Source organism: Heterocephalus glaber, unplaced genomic scaffold, assembly GCF_053883595.1.
Source record: "Heterocephalus glaber isolate CG9 unplaced genomic scaffold, H.glaber_assembly_v1.0 deba00001504, whole genome shotgun sequence".
Classification (NCBI taxonomy): Eukaryota; Metazoa; Chordata; class Mammalia; order Rodentia; family Bathyergidae; genus Heterocephalus; species Heterocephalus glaber.
In genome coordinates this window covers 46,402,866-46,420,703 of record NW_028258324.1, presented here as the reverse complement: position 1 = coordinate 46,420,703, position 17,838 = coordinate 46,402,866, and the positions used below count along the sequence as shown (strand labels likewise).

Below are 17,838 nucleotides of genomic sequence, written 5' to 3'. Positions count from 1 at the left end.
TGACAAGGGCGAGCTTTATTAACTCAATTTGAAGAAGTACGAGTAGGGCCTGGTGTCCCATTCCTGCAATCCCAGCACTTTGGGAGGCTGAGGGAGGAGAGTCAGGGGTTTGAGCCCAACTTGGGCAATTTAGCAACTTAGCGAGGTCCTGTCTCAAAATACAAAAGAACAAAAGGGGTGGGATGTAGATCAGTGTGGAGGCCTTGGGTTCAGTTCTGTATTGGTCATTTTCCTGTCACTGTGACAAAATAGCTGAAATCCACAATTGAAAAAGAGAAAAGTTTATTTGGCTCACAGTTTCCAGTGGCTTCAGTGGGTTTGGTCCAAAGTTGCCTGGCTCCAAAACAGAAATGCACGGAAGGGCATGGCAGATGAAAGCTGTCCAACCCATGACAGCAAGGAAGGGAAGAATGAGAGAGACACACAGAGAGACAGAGACAGAGACAGAGGGAGTGGGAGAGGGAGAAATAGATACAGAGAGAAGGAGCTGGGGACAAGAACACACTCTTCCAGGTCACATGCCCAGGGACCCGCCTCTTCTGAAGAGTCCCACCTCTGAACAGCACAGTCAGCTACGAACTCCTCAATGAACCAATCCACTGATGAGTATGGAACCCCTATGATCCAATCATCTTCCAAAAGCCCCACCTCTCTATGTGAGACTTTGAGGTATATTTTAGATGTAAAGCATAACAAGTCCTCAGTACTGCAAAAAATTATACAAGTTCTTACTTTGAAATCAATGATTTATACTTATATTTTCACTACACTTTACATAGTTTCAGTGTTCTATAAGTTAAGCTCAAACATGTCTGCAAGTTGGTACTGCCTATCTGCTCAGATAAATAAACACTGTTACTTCCCTTTATCACAGCTTCGAGAAAGTCTGCAAATGAGCATTTTAGAATAGTTTTTCTTTCTCTTTGATAATGGTTTCTGATGACTTCTATTCTTCAATTTCCCTGAAAATTGAAGAAAACAAAACCAATGGGGAAGACATTTTGGAAAAGATGGCATTGGATTAATATCTTAAAGCAGATAATAGAATAAACTCCAAGTTTATCAACGATTTAAGTGTAAAAAATGAAACTGAGATACTGCAGGAAAAAAAACATGGTGGGTTTATTTATAAACCTTGAGTTAGAAAAGTCTTTCTATCTATCATTCAAAATCCAAAAACCACAAAAGAAAAGATCAAGTTCAGCTACAGTCATGAAAAATTTCTTTATAGCAAAAACAACCTAAAAGTAAAAGAGTGACAAACTGAGTAAAATATTTGCCATTCATGTCACAAACAAAAGGCCGATTCCCCAAGAACTTCTAGAAATTTAGAGGACAACGATTCAATAAAAAATAGTAAAGAATATGAACATATAGTTTACAGAAAAATAAATACAAATTTCTCTTTAAATTAAATTGCTCAACTTTACTTACAAAAAGAAAGTCCCCTAATTTAAACTGTACTAGAATATCTTGAAGAAAAAGGAGGAAAGTGGTGTCATCCCTATAAAGGGGCATTTGGCAATATATAGCAAATTTCTTTGACCCAGAGAAAAAGGTCATATGAAGCTACTTATTTCAGGTCTGTTTTTAATAGCAAAGGGACTACTGGAAACAGAGAATGTTGAATAAAATATACTGCACGCACATAATGAAGTACTAAGCTGTAGTAAAAGGAATGAAGACTATATACTGCTATGAAATGGGCTCCAGAGATACTAAGCGGAAAAAAGTATATATTATGTGCCATTGTTATTTTAAGGAAAAATATGTGTGTGTGTGTGTGTGTGTTTGTGTGTGTGTTTCTTGGCTTGCTTATATTTTTAAAAAGCCCAGCAACAATGGAAACTTGGTAGGAAGAATTCCAGGGTGGCTGCTAATATTTCACCCTGGTATTTATTATTTGTGTACTCTCTCCTTGTGTATATGTGGAGCTAATCAATATGCTGCTCCTCTGCTGTCCTAGAAGAAAAAAAAAACCAGCCATGTTATGTTGTGAACTGAATATGAAGGGGGCCACATGACTGGAACCTGAGGTGGCCCCAAGTTACTGGGAACAACCCCCAGGCAACAGCCAGCAAAACCACAGGGACCTCAGTCCTACAACCAGATGAAAATGAATGAGCTTGAAAGAGGATGGTAACCTCTAGAGAGACTGGAGTCCTGATGACACTTTGGTTTCAGCTTGGTGATGTCTTGAACAGAAAACCCCATTACACCCTGCTCAGCCTACAGAAACTAGTAAACACACTTTGTTTAAAGACACTAGATTTGTGATAAGTTGTTACGTGATACAGAGGCATAAATTTAAAAATTCAGAAAGCTTAATGGAAAAGGTAGAGGAGCAGGGGAATAAAGTTTCTCAATTTTTTATAGTTTTGAATTTTAAGCCATGTAAATATATATTATCTACTTAATATAAATTTAAATAGAAAAGACAGAAAACAAAACTCTTCACTGAGCATTGAGAAGTTGCTGAGCACAGTAAAAGATTGTTGGTACACAGTTCAGCTCCCTCTTAAATCCTCTGAAATCTGCAGAATCTGTTCCACATGATACAATCCATATTCTATTCATCTTTGTGTGCCACAAAACAATTGTAGAGAGCAGGACGTACTTAGTGCCAAATGGAGAAAGAGTAGGGTGGACGTGAGATCTTTGTGTCCTTTTGAGAAACATGCAGAAGAGGCACAGAAGGAACATCATTCCAGCTTTGGGAATTTGTTGCCAGCCTACTGAAGCTGCACGGACTGGGAATGAGAGAGATAATTGGGGTGTAATAGATCAGAATAGGTAAAAGCAATAGAACTCTCTCCCCCAACCCCAACACACACATATTCCAAGAGGGAAATTTATTTTTTATTAGTACAAATTAGTCATACATATTGATGACATTCATCATAAAGAATTTGTACCTGTACATAATATCTTAATTCTCTTTTCCCCATTTCCCTTTCCTCCCTTCAACCCTTCTTCCTTTCCCCATTTATAAAGTTTTGTCTCCATTTTTCCTTCTATTCTTTTTTTCCCTTTTCCCTTCCTTCCCTTGCCCCTCTCTCCCCCCTGTTCCTCTTCCCATTTGAACATGTTCTTGCTACTTCCCAATATGTATCTTCCACTACGCTTCTTATATATCCTTTGGGTTTCTCACACAAGAGAAACAATGTGATATTTAAACTTGTGTGTCTGATTTATTTCACTTAAGATTATGGTCTTGAGATGCATCCATTTTCCTATAAATGACTCAAGTTTACCCCTCTAAAAAGGAAATTTAAAGACTACATACTTGAATGACAGAAAAAGGATGTTAACCGTTTATCCTTAGGATATGAGAAGAAATTAGGAGGAAGAGACATTAGTAAGAGAGAGAAGAAAATTTTTGGCTTCAATGCAATGGGAGTCTATATAGATCAGTAAAATTATTAGCAATTAGCCCTGAGGGTCCAATTAAAGTTAGATACCATGGATTTGTCATTAGACCATTAAACCCAGATTTCAGGTTTTTAGTAGATTCACAGTAGGAGAGAAGAAAGGACATTTTACTGTAGCTATCCCAGGTCTGGGGAATGTCCTAACTGTGAGGATAAATCAGGTGACAGCAAAGGTGTGGATAAGATTTGGTCCAGAATAACGCATGCAAAGCAACATAGATGGTGACTGTTGGGCTAAGAATTGATTGGGCCAGGGATGATGGTGCATACTTGTAATTGCAGCAGTCTAGGAGGCTGGGGCAGGAGGATGGCAAGGTCTAGCCCAGCCTGGGAAACTTAGTGAGACCCTGTCTCAAAATGAAATATTAAAAAAAAAATAGGCTGGGGGTGTAGATCAGTGTGAAAGCTCTGGGTTCAATCCATAATACTGAGGAAAGAAAGAAAGAAAGAAAGAGAAAATATAGAAAAAAGAAATAGAAGAAAAGAAAAAGAATTGATTGTATTAAAGGACTAATAAAGGAGTTTTAACAGTAAGGATGGATGATAGGTGATAAAAGACAGGTTTTGTGGGGCTGGGGATTTAGCTCAGTGGTGCCACTGCCTACTGTGCAAGCAGAAGGACCCAAGTTCTATCTCCGGTACCAACAAAACAAAACAAAAGACAGGTTTTGTGGAGGTACAAGGTATCTGACTGGAACAGAGACACAAATAGCCATGGTTGTACTGCTGAAGGCTGGGTTCTCTGGGAAGCAGGTGCTCAGGTGGTGTTGGGAATATAAGAAATTTATTGAGAAGCAACACAGTGAAAGGAAAAAGGGAGGAAGTAGAACTGGGCAGGAGGAACCAACAATTCATCATGAAGACCTGACAAACTCTTTGCCCTCTCAAGTAGGAGCTGCAGAACAATGTTGCCCACTAGAAGAGTCCTGCATTGGTTGAAAATGGCAAAGCCCTTGAGCTACCATCTTGTTTAGGCATTGGCTTGAGGGCACAGGAAAAGAGCCTGAGTTCCACTAAAAAACTGAGGCAGAGTTGAAAGGGGCCAGTATCTAGAAGCATCAGATAATTGCTCAGGAATTTGCATTTAAACCCACCACTCTATGTATTCCCCTGTTATTGGTAGAGCTGGGGTATGACTTAAATTGTTCCAAGCAGTTATGATTGGAAGAGAGTTCTCCAGCTCCCACTCAACACACTGGGACAATGGCAAGGAATTATGAGGCTTGTATTTCTTCTGGCAGCCACCCTAAACTTGAGGGGAGCCAGCTTTCAGATCAAGCTTACAGAATGGAGATGTAGAAAGACTCTTACTTCTTGAATCCCTGATGGCATTTTTGTAGCTGCCTGGTCACACAACCTTGAATTTTGATCATCCTTTATCAATTCCTGTTATGTAAAATAAATATCCTTATCAGTTAAGTTAGGCTCAATTATGAGTTTAGATTATTGTTGACAAAAGCATTGTAACTGAGGAGGGTAGTAGAGAAGTTAGCAGAGTTCTAGGGGAAGCAAGAGGAAAATGTGAGTGTGTGTGTGTGTTTAGTTTTATTAGCACTCTAAAGAAAGGTGGCAAATTTTCCTTGAAGTTGATAGATAATAGTGATCTGAGAAAGGGGCAATATAAAGAGAGGTCAAGAAACATTAAAGTCTTGTAAGGGGTTGGGAAACAACATACAGTGTAATTTAAAACATGGGTTCTGGATTAAGGATTTTTAAAGTTCAAATTCTAGTCTCACCATTAATAACTGTATCCTCTTTGACAAGTTAATCTTTCTGGATAACAATGTCTTCATCTGCAAAAGGGTGGTTGTAACGGTTGGATAAAATAATACACATTAAAGCTCAATAATTATTACTTTAAAATTATATCAGGGGTTGGGGATGTGGCTCAATGGCTGAGTCAGAACTTCACAATATGCAGGGTCCTGGGTTCAATCCCCAGCACCTGCTCCCCAAAATGAGGTGAATGTAGACTGTTACTCAACTAAAATCATGCTGTTCACCAAAACTGTAAACTAGTTTATCCAGGAAGAAATTTAAAGGACTGGGAAAGGAGAGCTAGAAATGCTGTTTTTGTAGAGCTAGAAACTGGGAAAGAGAGTGAATTTATTATTGAAGTCTGATTTTTGTCTTTCTGTGGACCAGAAATTGAGAACACTGGCTCAGAGCAGCATGAGGTTGGAGAGACAGAGAAGGATCTAATCCCTCCTCTGTGTATGAGAGAAGGTAGAACTGAGGTGCATGGGTGGAGCAAGATAGGCTACTAGGATGGAGGGAGGAAAAGGGCACAGTGGTAGAAGTTGGTTGGAGGGGCTTACACATGGGAATCGAGGGTGGGGTATAAATGAAGAGTGGGAGTTCTGGAAGACTTTACAGACCGAACACATGCAGAGTTCCAAAGGAGTCAAAATGATAGCCAGAGGTTTGGTTCAGACACTATTAGAGGACACCAACCTGATTTCAGAGACCAGTGACAGCCTACAGAAGGGCATCATCACATTTCTTACTTACAGGCAGTGTATTTAATGTTTAAAACTGTGTTCAGCCAGTGCTCATTTCCCTGGTGCCTCAAGTAAGCAGGACAGTGGGACCAGCTACCAGGGAAGGAAGGCTTGCTCTCCTGTGTGCCCCTCCTGGGGCCTGCTTTTCATGTGCTGCCAGGTCACTAGCAGTTTGTAATCATGTTTGTGTCCACTGTGGCAAGTTCCCCAGGGAGGTACGGGAAATTCTGGAGACAATGGTGCTGCCAGCTGTGTGTGTCCAGAGGTCATGCCTCTGTGCTGCTTGAGGTCAGAGAAGCAGGGAGAAGAATCAGTGGATACAGAGTGTCGGCTTGACAGCATTTGCCAAGATCAAAATGTTCCCCACTGCTCCAAGCAGATGAGATCTTGGAACCTGGAATCACATAGTCCCAGCTCCAGCAGGGCCTCTGGCAACAACCCCAGTGTCTTCAGCTACAGACACCACCTCTGCAAATGCCAAGAAAAGCAAACACAGGCCCCAGATCTCCTGTTGCACCAACTGGAAAGAAGCCCGAAGCAGCAGAGGAGCTGAGCTGTGAGGACAATCTTCCCATAGCTCTCAATTTTCCACTATCCTTTTTCCATCTGAATAAAACAAACAATGTATTTGTGACAAAATTTGCAGGTGTGGCTGGTTAATTCTCTGGGACTCTCTTTTGGTCAAATTCCATACAGAATGCTGGGACAAAATAGTAAATAAGGCTGGATGATGCAGTACATCCCTGATGTTTCAGACTGAATAGGAGGGGAGAGAACTTTGGGAAAGCAGAGATTTCATTCTACACATGGGAACTGGTTCTTTCTAGTGGCCCATGCTTCTGTCACTCAAATACTTTCCAGACAGCCCCTGGGAAACTACTCCAAGTCCCTTTTCTTGAGGGTGGGGCTGGGATGAGGGTGGAGATGGTTCTGTAAAGTTTAAAGAACAAGGTGATAAAGTAGTACTGTAAAGTCCTAGCTGTCTAAGATTGGTGGCAAGACTGGACATCTGTTTGAAGGAAGAGCTTTGCTCAGTTTTAGGAGCAGAGAAGTAGAATTAATAATATCAAGAGTGACAGTAGCTACCAAGAATAATAAACCCTTCATAATTCACCAAAGGAAATTATGAGCCACTGATGGCAGACAGGTACGAGAAAGGTCTGAGAGCCGAGGAGTCTGAATTCCCAGAAAACCAGCAATCTGGGGCTGTCAGTGACTCAAGTCTTAAGATATTTCCAAAGCTTCAAGTTTAATTCTATTTTCATCCAGCTTCTTAGATTTAGATCAATCAACAAACATTGCTTTTACTTAGGGTATGAGACTTTGGGTTTCCTTTGAATCATTCCTAAAACTATATTCCAGGAGTCTTGGCTGCCCTTTCTGCCTCCTATCTTCCTCCTCTTCTAATTCATCCTTCACACCTCATCACACTGTCCTACACTGAATACTTTATTCTTAGGAAATTTTTCAAACATACAATAATACATAGAGACTATCCTTAAAGGCTACAGTTGTGTGTCTTTCAGCTTTAACAATTATCGATATTTTATGTTTTCTTCTTCATTTTTCCCCCTTATTTCAAAGCAAATCTCAGACATTACATGTTTTTCACTCTTGAGCATAAGGTTTACTCTTTTATCTCTGTTAAAGAACTATATTTCTTTGTTTGATTTTAAATTTGTATTGTGTGAATAACAAAAGAATATTGAAAATGCATAGGTATGCTTAATATAAAATAAACAAAAAATAAAACAAACATTCATGAACCTGTCCTCCAGATTAAGAAATTGAATAATCAGTTTCCACAAAACAAAGTTTGACTTGCAGTCACCACCATAATGCAAAGTAGCATGGATTCTTGGCTCCTTCCCTGAGATGACCTGTGGGAAACTACTGAAGTGAGGACATAGTTACTGCTGCCATTGCCTCAGAAACACAAGACCCTCAGGTTTGTTACAACCATGCTAATAATTAGATTCCATTGGCTCTGTACACCATCCCCTAAATATGTAAAATTCTGATGGGGCATCTGATTAGTCAAAAGTGGGTCACATGACAGTGCCCTGGCTGCTCGTGAGCTGGGAGGGGGAATCAGCTTCCCTGTTGATTTTTCTCAAGGGAGGAAGGGGCTCTGCCCCATTCACCTTTCATTTTCCTCACATATGAAGGGGATTCAGGTGCTAAGCACAAAAGGGATAGAAATCCATTGTACCAAGTATGTATCTCCAGTCTTCTGAGCTCCCCTTCTATGTCCAACATTCTACCTTTCAATTTTACTTGCATGTCTCAGATCCAGCATGTTCATCTCTGAGCCTATCATCTTTCCCCAAATCCTACCACTTCTCTGTTGTTTTACGTAGTGAATGGCATTTCTATCCTCTAGTCACTTTGATTGAAAATCTGGAAGTCATCCTGGAATTCTCCAATATCTTTCATTCTTAGTATTAACATCTTTTGAATGAATCTCCAGCCCACTTCCTTTGTCTCCTGCTCTACCTTCTTTGCTTAATTCAGGCCCTCATCATCTTTCACTGGTGGTGGCCTCACCTTAGTTTAGATTCCCCAAAAGCAGATTCTGAGAAAAATATTTGAGGCTAAGTAATTTATTTGAAATGCAAAGTATACAAGGACAGTGTTTTTTCAATGAAGAACACAAGAGAGGAGGAAGGGAAAACAGCCAAAAGATCTGATGTCAAGCTGGCCACCACTGTGGACATCTGGAGCCTCCTCTCACCTGAGGCATAAAGGATGCCCCAAAGTTAAACATCAGCCTCCTCCTCATTGGCTGAGGGCATTGGTAGGGTATTAATTCCCTGACACTTCAAGCCCACCACAGGCAATGAAATGGGCTCCAGTAGCAAGAGAAAACTCTCAAGTCATGAAATACAGGTGCTGGCAGTTGGAGGACTGGCAGTGTGACAGAAAACTCTGAAGGGGAGGCAATGGGGGTCTGGGAGTGTATGATACAGGCCTCTTATCTTCCTTGAATAGATTGTACTTTTCCACAACCTAATCTATTTTTCAGCCACTGTGATATTTCTGAATTGAAATCTGCTTATGTAATGGTCCAACTGAAATTCCTTTAAGGCTAAATTCCACAGCTTGCTGTTTAAGATTCAAATAATTCTGCAATGCTTACAAGGTCTTTACATTATTATTATTATTATTATTATTATTATTATTATTATTATTGTTAATGTACCAGGGATTGAACTCCGGTCCTTGCGCTTGCGAGGGAGGCTGCAGAACCACTGAGCTAAATCCCTGGCCCTCTTTCCCTTATTATTTGTCTCTTGCTTACTTTTATTTTTTGTTTTGTTTTATTTTGTTTTGGTTCTTCTGAGACAGGGTCTCACTGTGTAGTCACTATGTATCCTTGAACTCACTATGTAGCCCAGGCTGACCTCAAAACTGTGACAGTCCTCCTGCCTCAGCTTTCCAAGTGCTGAGATTCCAGGCGTGTGCTACCACACCCACCTTCTTGCTTACTCCTTAAGCCTGTTTTCTTACTGCTTCTTCTCTTTTTCTCTTCACAAAACTATATTCCATTCTTATCAAACTACTCACAGTTCCCAGGATGTGTCAGTCTTTCCTGATTCTTTCTGTACCTCCACCTATGCTGGCTCATCCCTGGAATCCCTCTGCCTGGTCTTCTTTGGGCTCCTTCCAGGCTATGGGGCTGCTGAGCATGTGGGGTTGGGGATGAGCTACCATAGTTTAATCACAGCAGAGAGAGAAGGGAGCAGAGGTATTTGTATATCTATAGCATATCTATATCTATGGTTCTGTGTATGTGTTCCTTGTGTGTAACACCTGATCCTGCAAATATGTCCTACTGGTAATATAATAAGAATAGAATTTGAAAATAACTACATTAGGTGATTGAAATCCAGGGCCATCAAACATTTGAGTCTTATAAATAAGTCCTTTAGTTCAAATTCCTCAGTGCTTTCCAAGTAACTTTCTGGTTATACTTCGATTTAAATATTAACTGCTTACAGGAGTATAGGAGCTGTGGTTTGAATGTTTGTGTTGCCCCAAATTCATACAGGATTCATAATCCCAAGGTTATGGTAATGAAAGGTGGCGCTTTGGGGAGGTATTTATAAATGGGATTAAGGCGTTTATAAAAAATGGCTTGAAGAAGCCCGTTTGCCTCCTTCCTTCATATGAGGGTGTCTGTAGCAAGGGTCCTTCTATGAAGAAGAGAGCAACCCTCACCAGACCCTGAATGTGCTGGTGCCCTGATCTTAGACTTCCCAGGCTCCTGAGCTGTGAGCAAGACATTTTGCTGACTACGGATTATTCCATCTGAGGTATTTTGTTATAGCAGCAGGAATGAATTGAGACAACAGATCAGGCCAGAATAAGCACTCTTTTTTTTTGTATTAAATTCTTTTATTGGTACATTGTAGGTATACAACACAATTACATTTCTCAATGGGAATTGTACCTTTATATAATGCATCTTGGTTCTTATTTTTTCCCCATTCCTAGCCCTCCCTTCATGCCCTCCACCCTTCCCTATTTACAAAGACTTTATTTCCATTTTTTCCATTTCTCATCATTTTTTCCTTTCCCTTCTTTCCTTTCCCCTGTGCCTCCCACTACCCCTACCCCTTTGGACCTTTTCTTCCAATTTTACATTATCGATTATTCATTCTAATAATTGGTACATTTTAGGTATACAATATAATGACATTCATCATTGGAAATTTGCACCTTTACATAGTCTCTCTTGGTTCTTGCTTTTCACCCTTGCCCAGCCCTCCCTTCAACCCCTCCAGTCCTCCCTATTTACAAAAATTTTGTTCCTATTTTTCCATTTTCTCATATTAATCCCATTCCCTCTATCCTTTCCCTTAGCCCTCCCACTTCCTTCCCCTTTGCCCCTTTTCTTCCTATTTCACATGACCTATTATACATTTAGTCCTTATTTACACTTTCAGTTTCTCACACCAGAGAAACTATTTGGTATTTACACATCTGTGTCCTATTTATTTCACTTAAGAGTATGGCCTCAATGTGCATCCACTTAGCTATAAATGTCTCTAATTTCTCATTTTTTATGGCTGAGTAGTACTCCATTTTATAAAAAAACCACATTTTCTTTATCCAGTCTCCAGTTGATGGGCATTTGAGCTGTTTCCAAGTTTTAGCTATTACAAACTGCGCTGCTATGAACATGGGTGCACATATATCACTGTGGTATGATTCTTTTAATTCTTTGGGGAAGATCCCCAGCAGTGGAATAGTGGGGTCAAATGGGATTTCCAGTCCTAGTTTTTTGAGGTATCTCCATACTGATTTCCCCAGTGCTTGCACCAGTCTACACTCCCACCAGCAGTGGAGCAGGGTTCCTCTTTCCCCACAGCCCCGCCAGCATTTGTTATTGGTTGATTTCATGATAGCAGCCATTCTTTCTGGAGTGAAGTGGAATCTCAGCATTGTTTTCATTTGCATCTCTCAAATGACCAGTGATGTTGAACATTTTTTCATGTATTTATTTGCTATTTCTACTTCTTTGTCTGAGAAATGCCTGTTCATTTCAGATGCCCATTTTTGGATTGGGTCTTTAAATTTGGGCGGTCTGATCTTTTTAAGTTCTTTATAGATTCGAGATAGTAGACCTTTGTCTGAGGAAGAGCAGGTGAAGATTTTTTCCCACATTGTGGATTGTCTCTTTACACTGCTGGTGGTTTCTCTTGCTGTGCAGAAGCTTTTTAATAAGAAGAGATCCCATTTGTTGATTGTTTGTGCTAGTTCATGGGCAACTGAGGTTTTGTTCATAAAATCTTTTCCTACACCGATGTCTTCAAGGGTTCTACCTAACCTCTGTTCCAACTGGTTCAGAGTTTCTATTTTAATATTTAGATCTTTAATCCATTTTGATTTTAGTTTAGTGCATGGTGAGAGATACAGGCCTATTTTTAATCTTTGGCAAGTTGAAGCCCAATTTTTCCAACACCATTTATTAAAGAGGCTATCTTTCCTCCAGTGAGGGTGTTTGGCTCCTTTGTCAAACATGAGATGGCTGAGTGTGTCTGGCGTTGTTTCTGCATCTTCTAATCTGTTCCACTGGTCCTCAAACCTGTTTCTTTGCCAGTACCATGCTGTTTTTATCACAGTAGCTTTTTAGTAGAGTTGCAGGTTGGGGATTGTGATACCCCCTGCCATGTCTCTGTTACCTAGAATTGCTTTTGCTATTCTGGGTCTCTTCTTGCTCCAAATGAATTTTTGGATTGTTTTCTCGAGGTCTATGAAGTATGCTGCTGGGATCTCAACTGGAATTGGATTAAATCTATATAGCAGTTTTGGAAGTATGGCCATTTTCACTATATTAATCCTTCCTACCCAGGAGCAGGGGATGTCTGTCCATTTTCTGATATCATCTTCAATCTCTCTTTTCAGAGTGCCATAGTTTTCAGAGAAGAGGTCTTTGATTTCTTTCGTTAGGATGATTCCTAGGTATTTCAGTTTTTTGGATGCTATTGTGAAAGGAATTATTTGCCCTATTTCTCTCTCAGTAAGTCTGTCATTGGTGTAGAGGAAAGCTATTGACTTTTGTGTGTTGACCTTGTAACCAGCTACTTGAATGAATTTGGTTATTAAGTCTAGAAGACTTTTGCTAGAGTTCTTGGGGTCTTCTGTATAGAGTATCATGTCATCTGCAAATAATGACAATTTGACTTCTTCATTTCCTATCTTTATTCCTTTTATTTCTTTCTCTTGTCTAATTGCTGTGGCTAATGTTTCCAGAACTATATTGAACAAGAGTGGTGCTAGTGGACATCCTTGTCTTGTTCCTGATTTTAGTGTGAAGGACTTCAGTTTTTGACCATTTAGTATGATATTGGCTGTTGGTTTTTCATAGATGGCTTCTATCAGTTTGAGGTAGAGACCATCTATTCCAATTTTTTGTAGGGTTTTTATCATAAATGCATGTTGGATTTTGTCAAATGCTTTTTCTGCATCTATGGAGATAATCATATGGTTTTTGTCCTTGGCTCTATTGATATAGTGTATTACTTTGATTGATTTTCGTATATTGAACCATCCCTGCATCCTTGGGATGAATCCCACTTGATCAGGGTGTATGATCTTCTTGATGATCTTCTGCATTCTGTTTGCCAGTATCTTATTAAGGATTTTTGCATCTATGTTCATTAGTGAGATTGGCCTATAGTTCTCTTTTTCAGTTGGGTCTTTCTCTGCTTTGGGAATCAAGGTGATGCTTGCTTCCAGGAATGATTTTGGGAGTATTGCTTCCCTTTCAATTTCATTGAAGAGTCTAAACAGTAGTGGCAGCAGTTCCTCTCTAAATGTCTTGTAGAATTCAGCAGTGAAGCCATCAGGGCCCGGGCTTTTCTTAGTTGATAAGTTTTTAATTACATTTTCAATTTCATTGGTTGATATTGGGTTGTTCAGAATTTTTAGGTCTTCTTCGTTCAACTTTGGTAATTCATATGTATCTAGGAATCTGTCCATTCTGTGTTGTCCATCTTATTGGTGTATAGGTTCTGGAAGTAGGTATTGATGATCATCTGGATTTCTGCTGGGTCTGTTGTAGTTTCACCCTTTTCATTCCTAATTGCATGGATTTGGGCCTTTTCTTTCCTTTTTCTGATAAGGTTGACTAAAGGTTTATCAATTTTGTTGATTCTTTCAAAGAACCAACTCTTGGCTTCATTGATTTTTTGTATCGTTCTCTTAGTCTCCATTGCATTGATTTCTCCTCTGATCTTTATAATTTCTTCCCTTGTATGAGCTTTGGGGTTGTCCTGCTCTTCTTTTTCTAGAAGCTTGAGGTTCAGCATCAGGTTGTTTAATTGGGCTCGTTCTGTTTTCCTAATATGAGTATTCACTGCCATGAATTTCCCTCGTAAGGCTGCTTTCATTGAGCACTCTTTTTTGTATCACAGTCGTTTCTTACTAAATGAATAATTGACATTCTGCTCCATACCAGTCCTCTGTGTGTATTATCATGAAGTTATCTCCCTGAATATGATAACTCTTGTGCACAGTGGAGAGCACAGTTGCATCTGTAAAGCCAGAGACCATAGCTTTGACTTTTGTGATGTCAACAAGTTAACGCTCACCTGTCAGGAAACCAGCCAGCTGCTCCTCCTCTGGCCACACTACATGTAGTCTTTTATTTTAAAGTGCAATAATTCAGACTCAATTAATTGTTGTTGATTTATTCATTTCTGAAGCTATGTCCTAAACATACCATTTTCTCTATCTAAAGACATTGCCAGTAACTTCAGAACATGCGGAGTGTTTTTTTTTTGTTGTTTATTTTTTTTGGGCAGGAGAGACTTGCTTTCTTTGAAGTGGTTACATGTGGAACTAAGTTATGAACAGCCTCTCTTTCAGTTCCCCCTTTGATCAATATATTTTTGAGACTGCTGACTAGACAGGCTGCGATGGTGAAAAGAAATTATCTTTGGGTACTATGAAAACTGAATGATTCATACAGACTGACTCTGTGCCCTTATCTAACAAGTCAGCTTAGACAAGACAGCTGAATCCTTAATTCAACAATAGAAGGAACTTGGTCGGGGATTTGGCTCAGTGGTTCCACCACTTGCCTTGCAAGCACAAGGTCCTGAGTTCGATCTCCAGTACCAAAAGCAAAAACAAAACAAAACCAAACAATAGAAGCATCTTAATTTGTTATCCAGGAAAATCTCATGTAAGAAAAAGTTTTGGGGTAAGAGAAAGTCTATTGTGATTAAATTGTTCTCTAGGGATATTTACCTAACAAATATCAAAACTTACACATTTAAAAAACCCTACACAAGAAAATTAGCTGGATAATTAGAATATGTGTTTCTATTTATTCATTTTGGAAAGGCTGAAGAATGTTAAGTGAAATGTCACCCATCAGTAGTTTAATTTCAGTTCTCAGTTATGTTGTTAGTTCTGCATGTCTATCCTGAGAATTTTTGTACTCTTAAACATATTAAATAAGTTCACAACTAAACACAGTTTAGGAAATTATTCTAGACAGATCACAACCCCTCCAAATTAGATATGGAACAGAAAGCATATTGACATGAACATTTGATTTGCAATAACCAGTTTGATATTCTGTATCTTGGTTTACCAAACAACAAGTTGATTCACACTTTGATTTGTGGAGTCTGGCCACTTTCAGAAAAGATGACATAAAGCAAGTAAGAGCCACTCATTCATCCTTCTTTCTCTTTCCTTTTCCTCAGGCTGAATGCAGATAATGACAATGTGCTACACAATAACAGAGACACACAATGACAGAGAAGCTTGGATCCCTGATAGTAGTGAGGAGGAGAGCCAATGCAGTCCTCCCAGGACTATTTGAAGAGGATGAATGAATATTCAATTGTTGAAGCTACAGCATGCTCTCGACTATTTGTCATGTCAATTAGTCCACTCTGTCTATTAAGAGAAATATAATATGTGAAGTTAGTGAGATATGTAAAGTCACCAGGATTCTATGACAAAACAGAAAAATAGGGAGAAGAGAACTTCAGAATATTTTAAAGTGAAAGTTTGACCAAAATGAATGAAGGTTTTAGTAAATCCAAGCTGTACATGTGTCACTTCTGGTTACAATGCTAACTGACACCCTGTATAAAAATATGAGTATTTTATAATAAAATCACATACAAATGAAGTAAATGTACATTAGAAGTGAGTATGTATGTGTTCTAGCCAGTTTCACCTGGGAAAAATGTCTGGGGTGGGGTCTGGGTGGAGTTAATGCTGAAACAAAAGCTGAGGCAGAGGAGGAAATGGGTTGAGGTATATATAAAGGGGTTAAATAGAACCCATATGGTCGAGATCTCCCTATGTTTCTCGACAGACTTAGGGCAAAGTCAGTGAGGATAATACATTTGACAGTGCTATGTCCACCTTGTCATCATGATTGGCATTGCTGTTGGGAGCGAATGTGGTTTAGAAAACTGGCTTTTTTGGCTTAGGATTGTGGCATTTGTGGCAGCTACTGCCTGGAGAGCAGTTTTTTTTTTTTTTTTTTTGGTACCGGGGATCGAACTTAGGACCTTGTGCTTGACAGACAGGAGCTAAATCCGCTGTGGGAGAGCAGTTCTTATTCCTTGTTATAGCTCAGGAGGATTGGGCCCACTAGGTGTAGTGGAAGTAGAAGACGGAATCAACAGTGTTGTATTGGCATCTCCCGAGTGGCCCGTGTCCCTGTCCCCTGCTTGAGCCGGGCGCGCCCCTCCCCCCACGCCAACACCGGAAATGTACAAGTTAACCTCGAGGAAGAGGCCCAGAGAAGAAAGAGGAAGAAGAAATGGCATTTTCTCAGGTCAGTGTGTTGCACGAGCTGTTGACGTTTAGAGATGTGGCCATCGATTTCTCTCTGGAAGAGTGGGAATGTCTGGACCCTGTTCAGGGAACTCTGCATAGGGATGTGATGTTAGAGAACTACAGAAACATTTTCTCCCTGGGTCTAGCGGCCTCTAAGCCGCACCTGATCACCTATTTGGAGCAAAGCGAGGAGCCCTGGAATGTGGAGACACAAGGGACAACAGCGGCACATCCAGATGTTATTAAGTCTCATTCAAAGTATACTGAATATTCAAGCGCAAGGGCCCGAGTTCGATCCCTGTACCAAAACAAAAACAAAAACAAAGTATACTGAATACCAGAGAATTTATGCTGGAAAGAAACTCCGCAAGTGTAAAGAATGTGGCCAAGCTTTTAACACGCCCTCCAACCTTACTCAACATCAGCGCATTCACACTAGAGAGAAACGCTACAATGTAAAGAATGTGACAAAACCTTTGATGGACCCTGAAGGCTTACTCAACACCAGAGAGTTCATGCTGCTGAGAAACTGTACAAGTGTGAAGCATGCAGCAAAGGCTTTGATTGAAGTTCCAGGCTTACTCAACATCAGAGAGTTCATAGCGATGAGAAACCCTACAAATGTGAACAATGTGGTAAAGCCTTTGATCAGTGCCTCCGATTTATTCATCATCTGAGAGTTCACACTGGTGAGAAAGCCTACAGATGTGAGGAATGTGGCAAAACCTTTGGCCACATTTCCAGACTTATGTGTCACTTCAGATTTCGTACTGGTGAGAAGCCCTACAAGTGTAAAGAATGTGGCAAAACCTGTGATAAAAACTGCAAACTTACTCAGCACCAGAGAGTTCATAATACTGAGAAACCCTACAAATATCGAGAGTGTGCCAAAGCATTCAATCAAAGTTCCAGGTTTATTCAACACCAGAGAGTTCACACTGGTGAGGGACTCTACAAATGTGAACAATGTGACAAAGCCTTTGGTCAGATCTCCAGATTTATTCAACACCAAAGAATTCACACTGATGAAAAACCCTACAAATGTAAAGAATGTGGCAGAGGCTTCAATCAGAATTTAAGGTTTATTCAGCACCAGAGAGTTCATACTGGAGAGAACCCCTATAAATGTGAAGAATGTAGCAAATCCTTTGATTCAAGCTCCAGACTAATCCAGCACCAGAGAATTCACACTAGAGAGAACCTCACAAGTGTGAAGATTGTGGCTCAGCCTTTAGTCAGTACTCACAGAACACACACCAGAGAGAACCCTACCAGTGTAATGAATGTAGAAAAGCCCTTAACGGGGCTCATGCCTTACTGAACATGAGATAGTTCATACCAGAGAGAAACACTACAAATGCAAAAATTAAGGCAAAGATTTTTCCATAATTCAAGTTTGAGACATCACAGAATGCTTATACAGTACATAAAAATCCCACCCATAAACAGAATGTGGCAAAGACTAATCAGATTTTACACCTTACACAGTTGATACTGAAATGAAACTATATAAATGCAAATAAAGCAAAGTATTTAATATTTAGTCCTTAGTCAACATCAGAGAATTCATATTGGATAGAAACCTTTTA

General features: G+C 39.8%; 1 pseudogene; it reads left to right on the top strand.

The window, feature by feature from the left end:
- The first annotated feature begins 16,232 nt into the window (after positions 1-16,232).
- Positions 16,233-17,570, top strand: LOC101725185 (uncharacterized; annotated as a pseudogene).
- Positions 17,571-17,838: the final 268 nt, after the last annotated feature.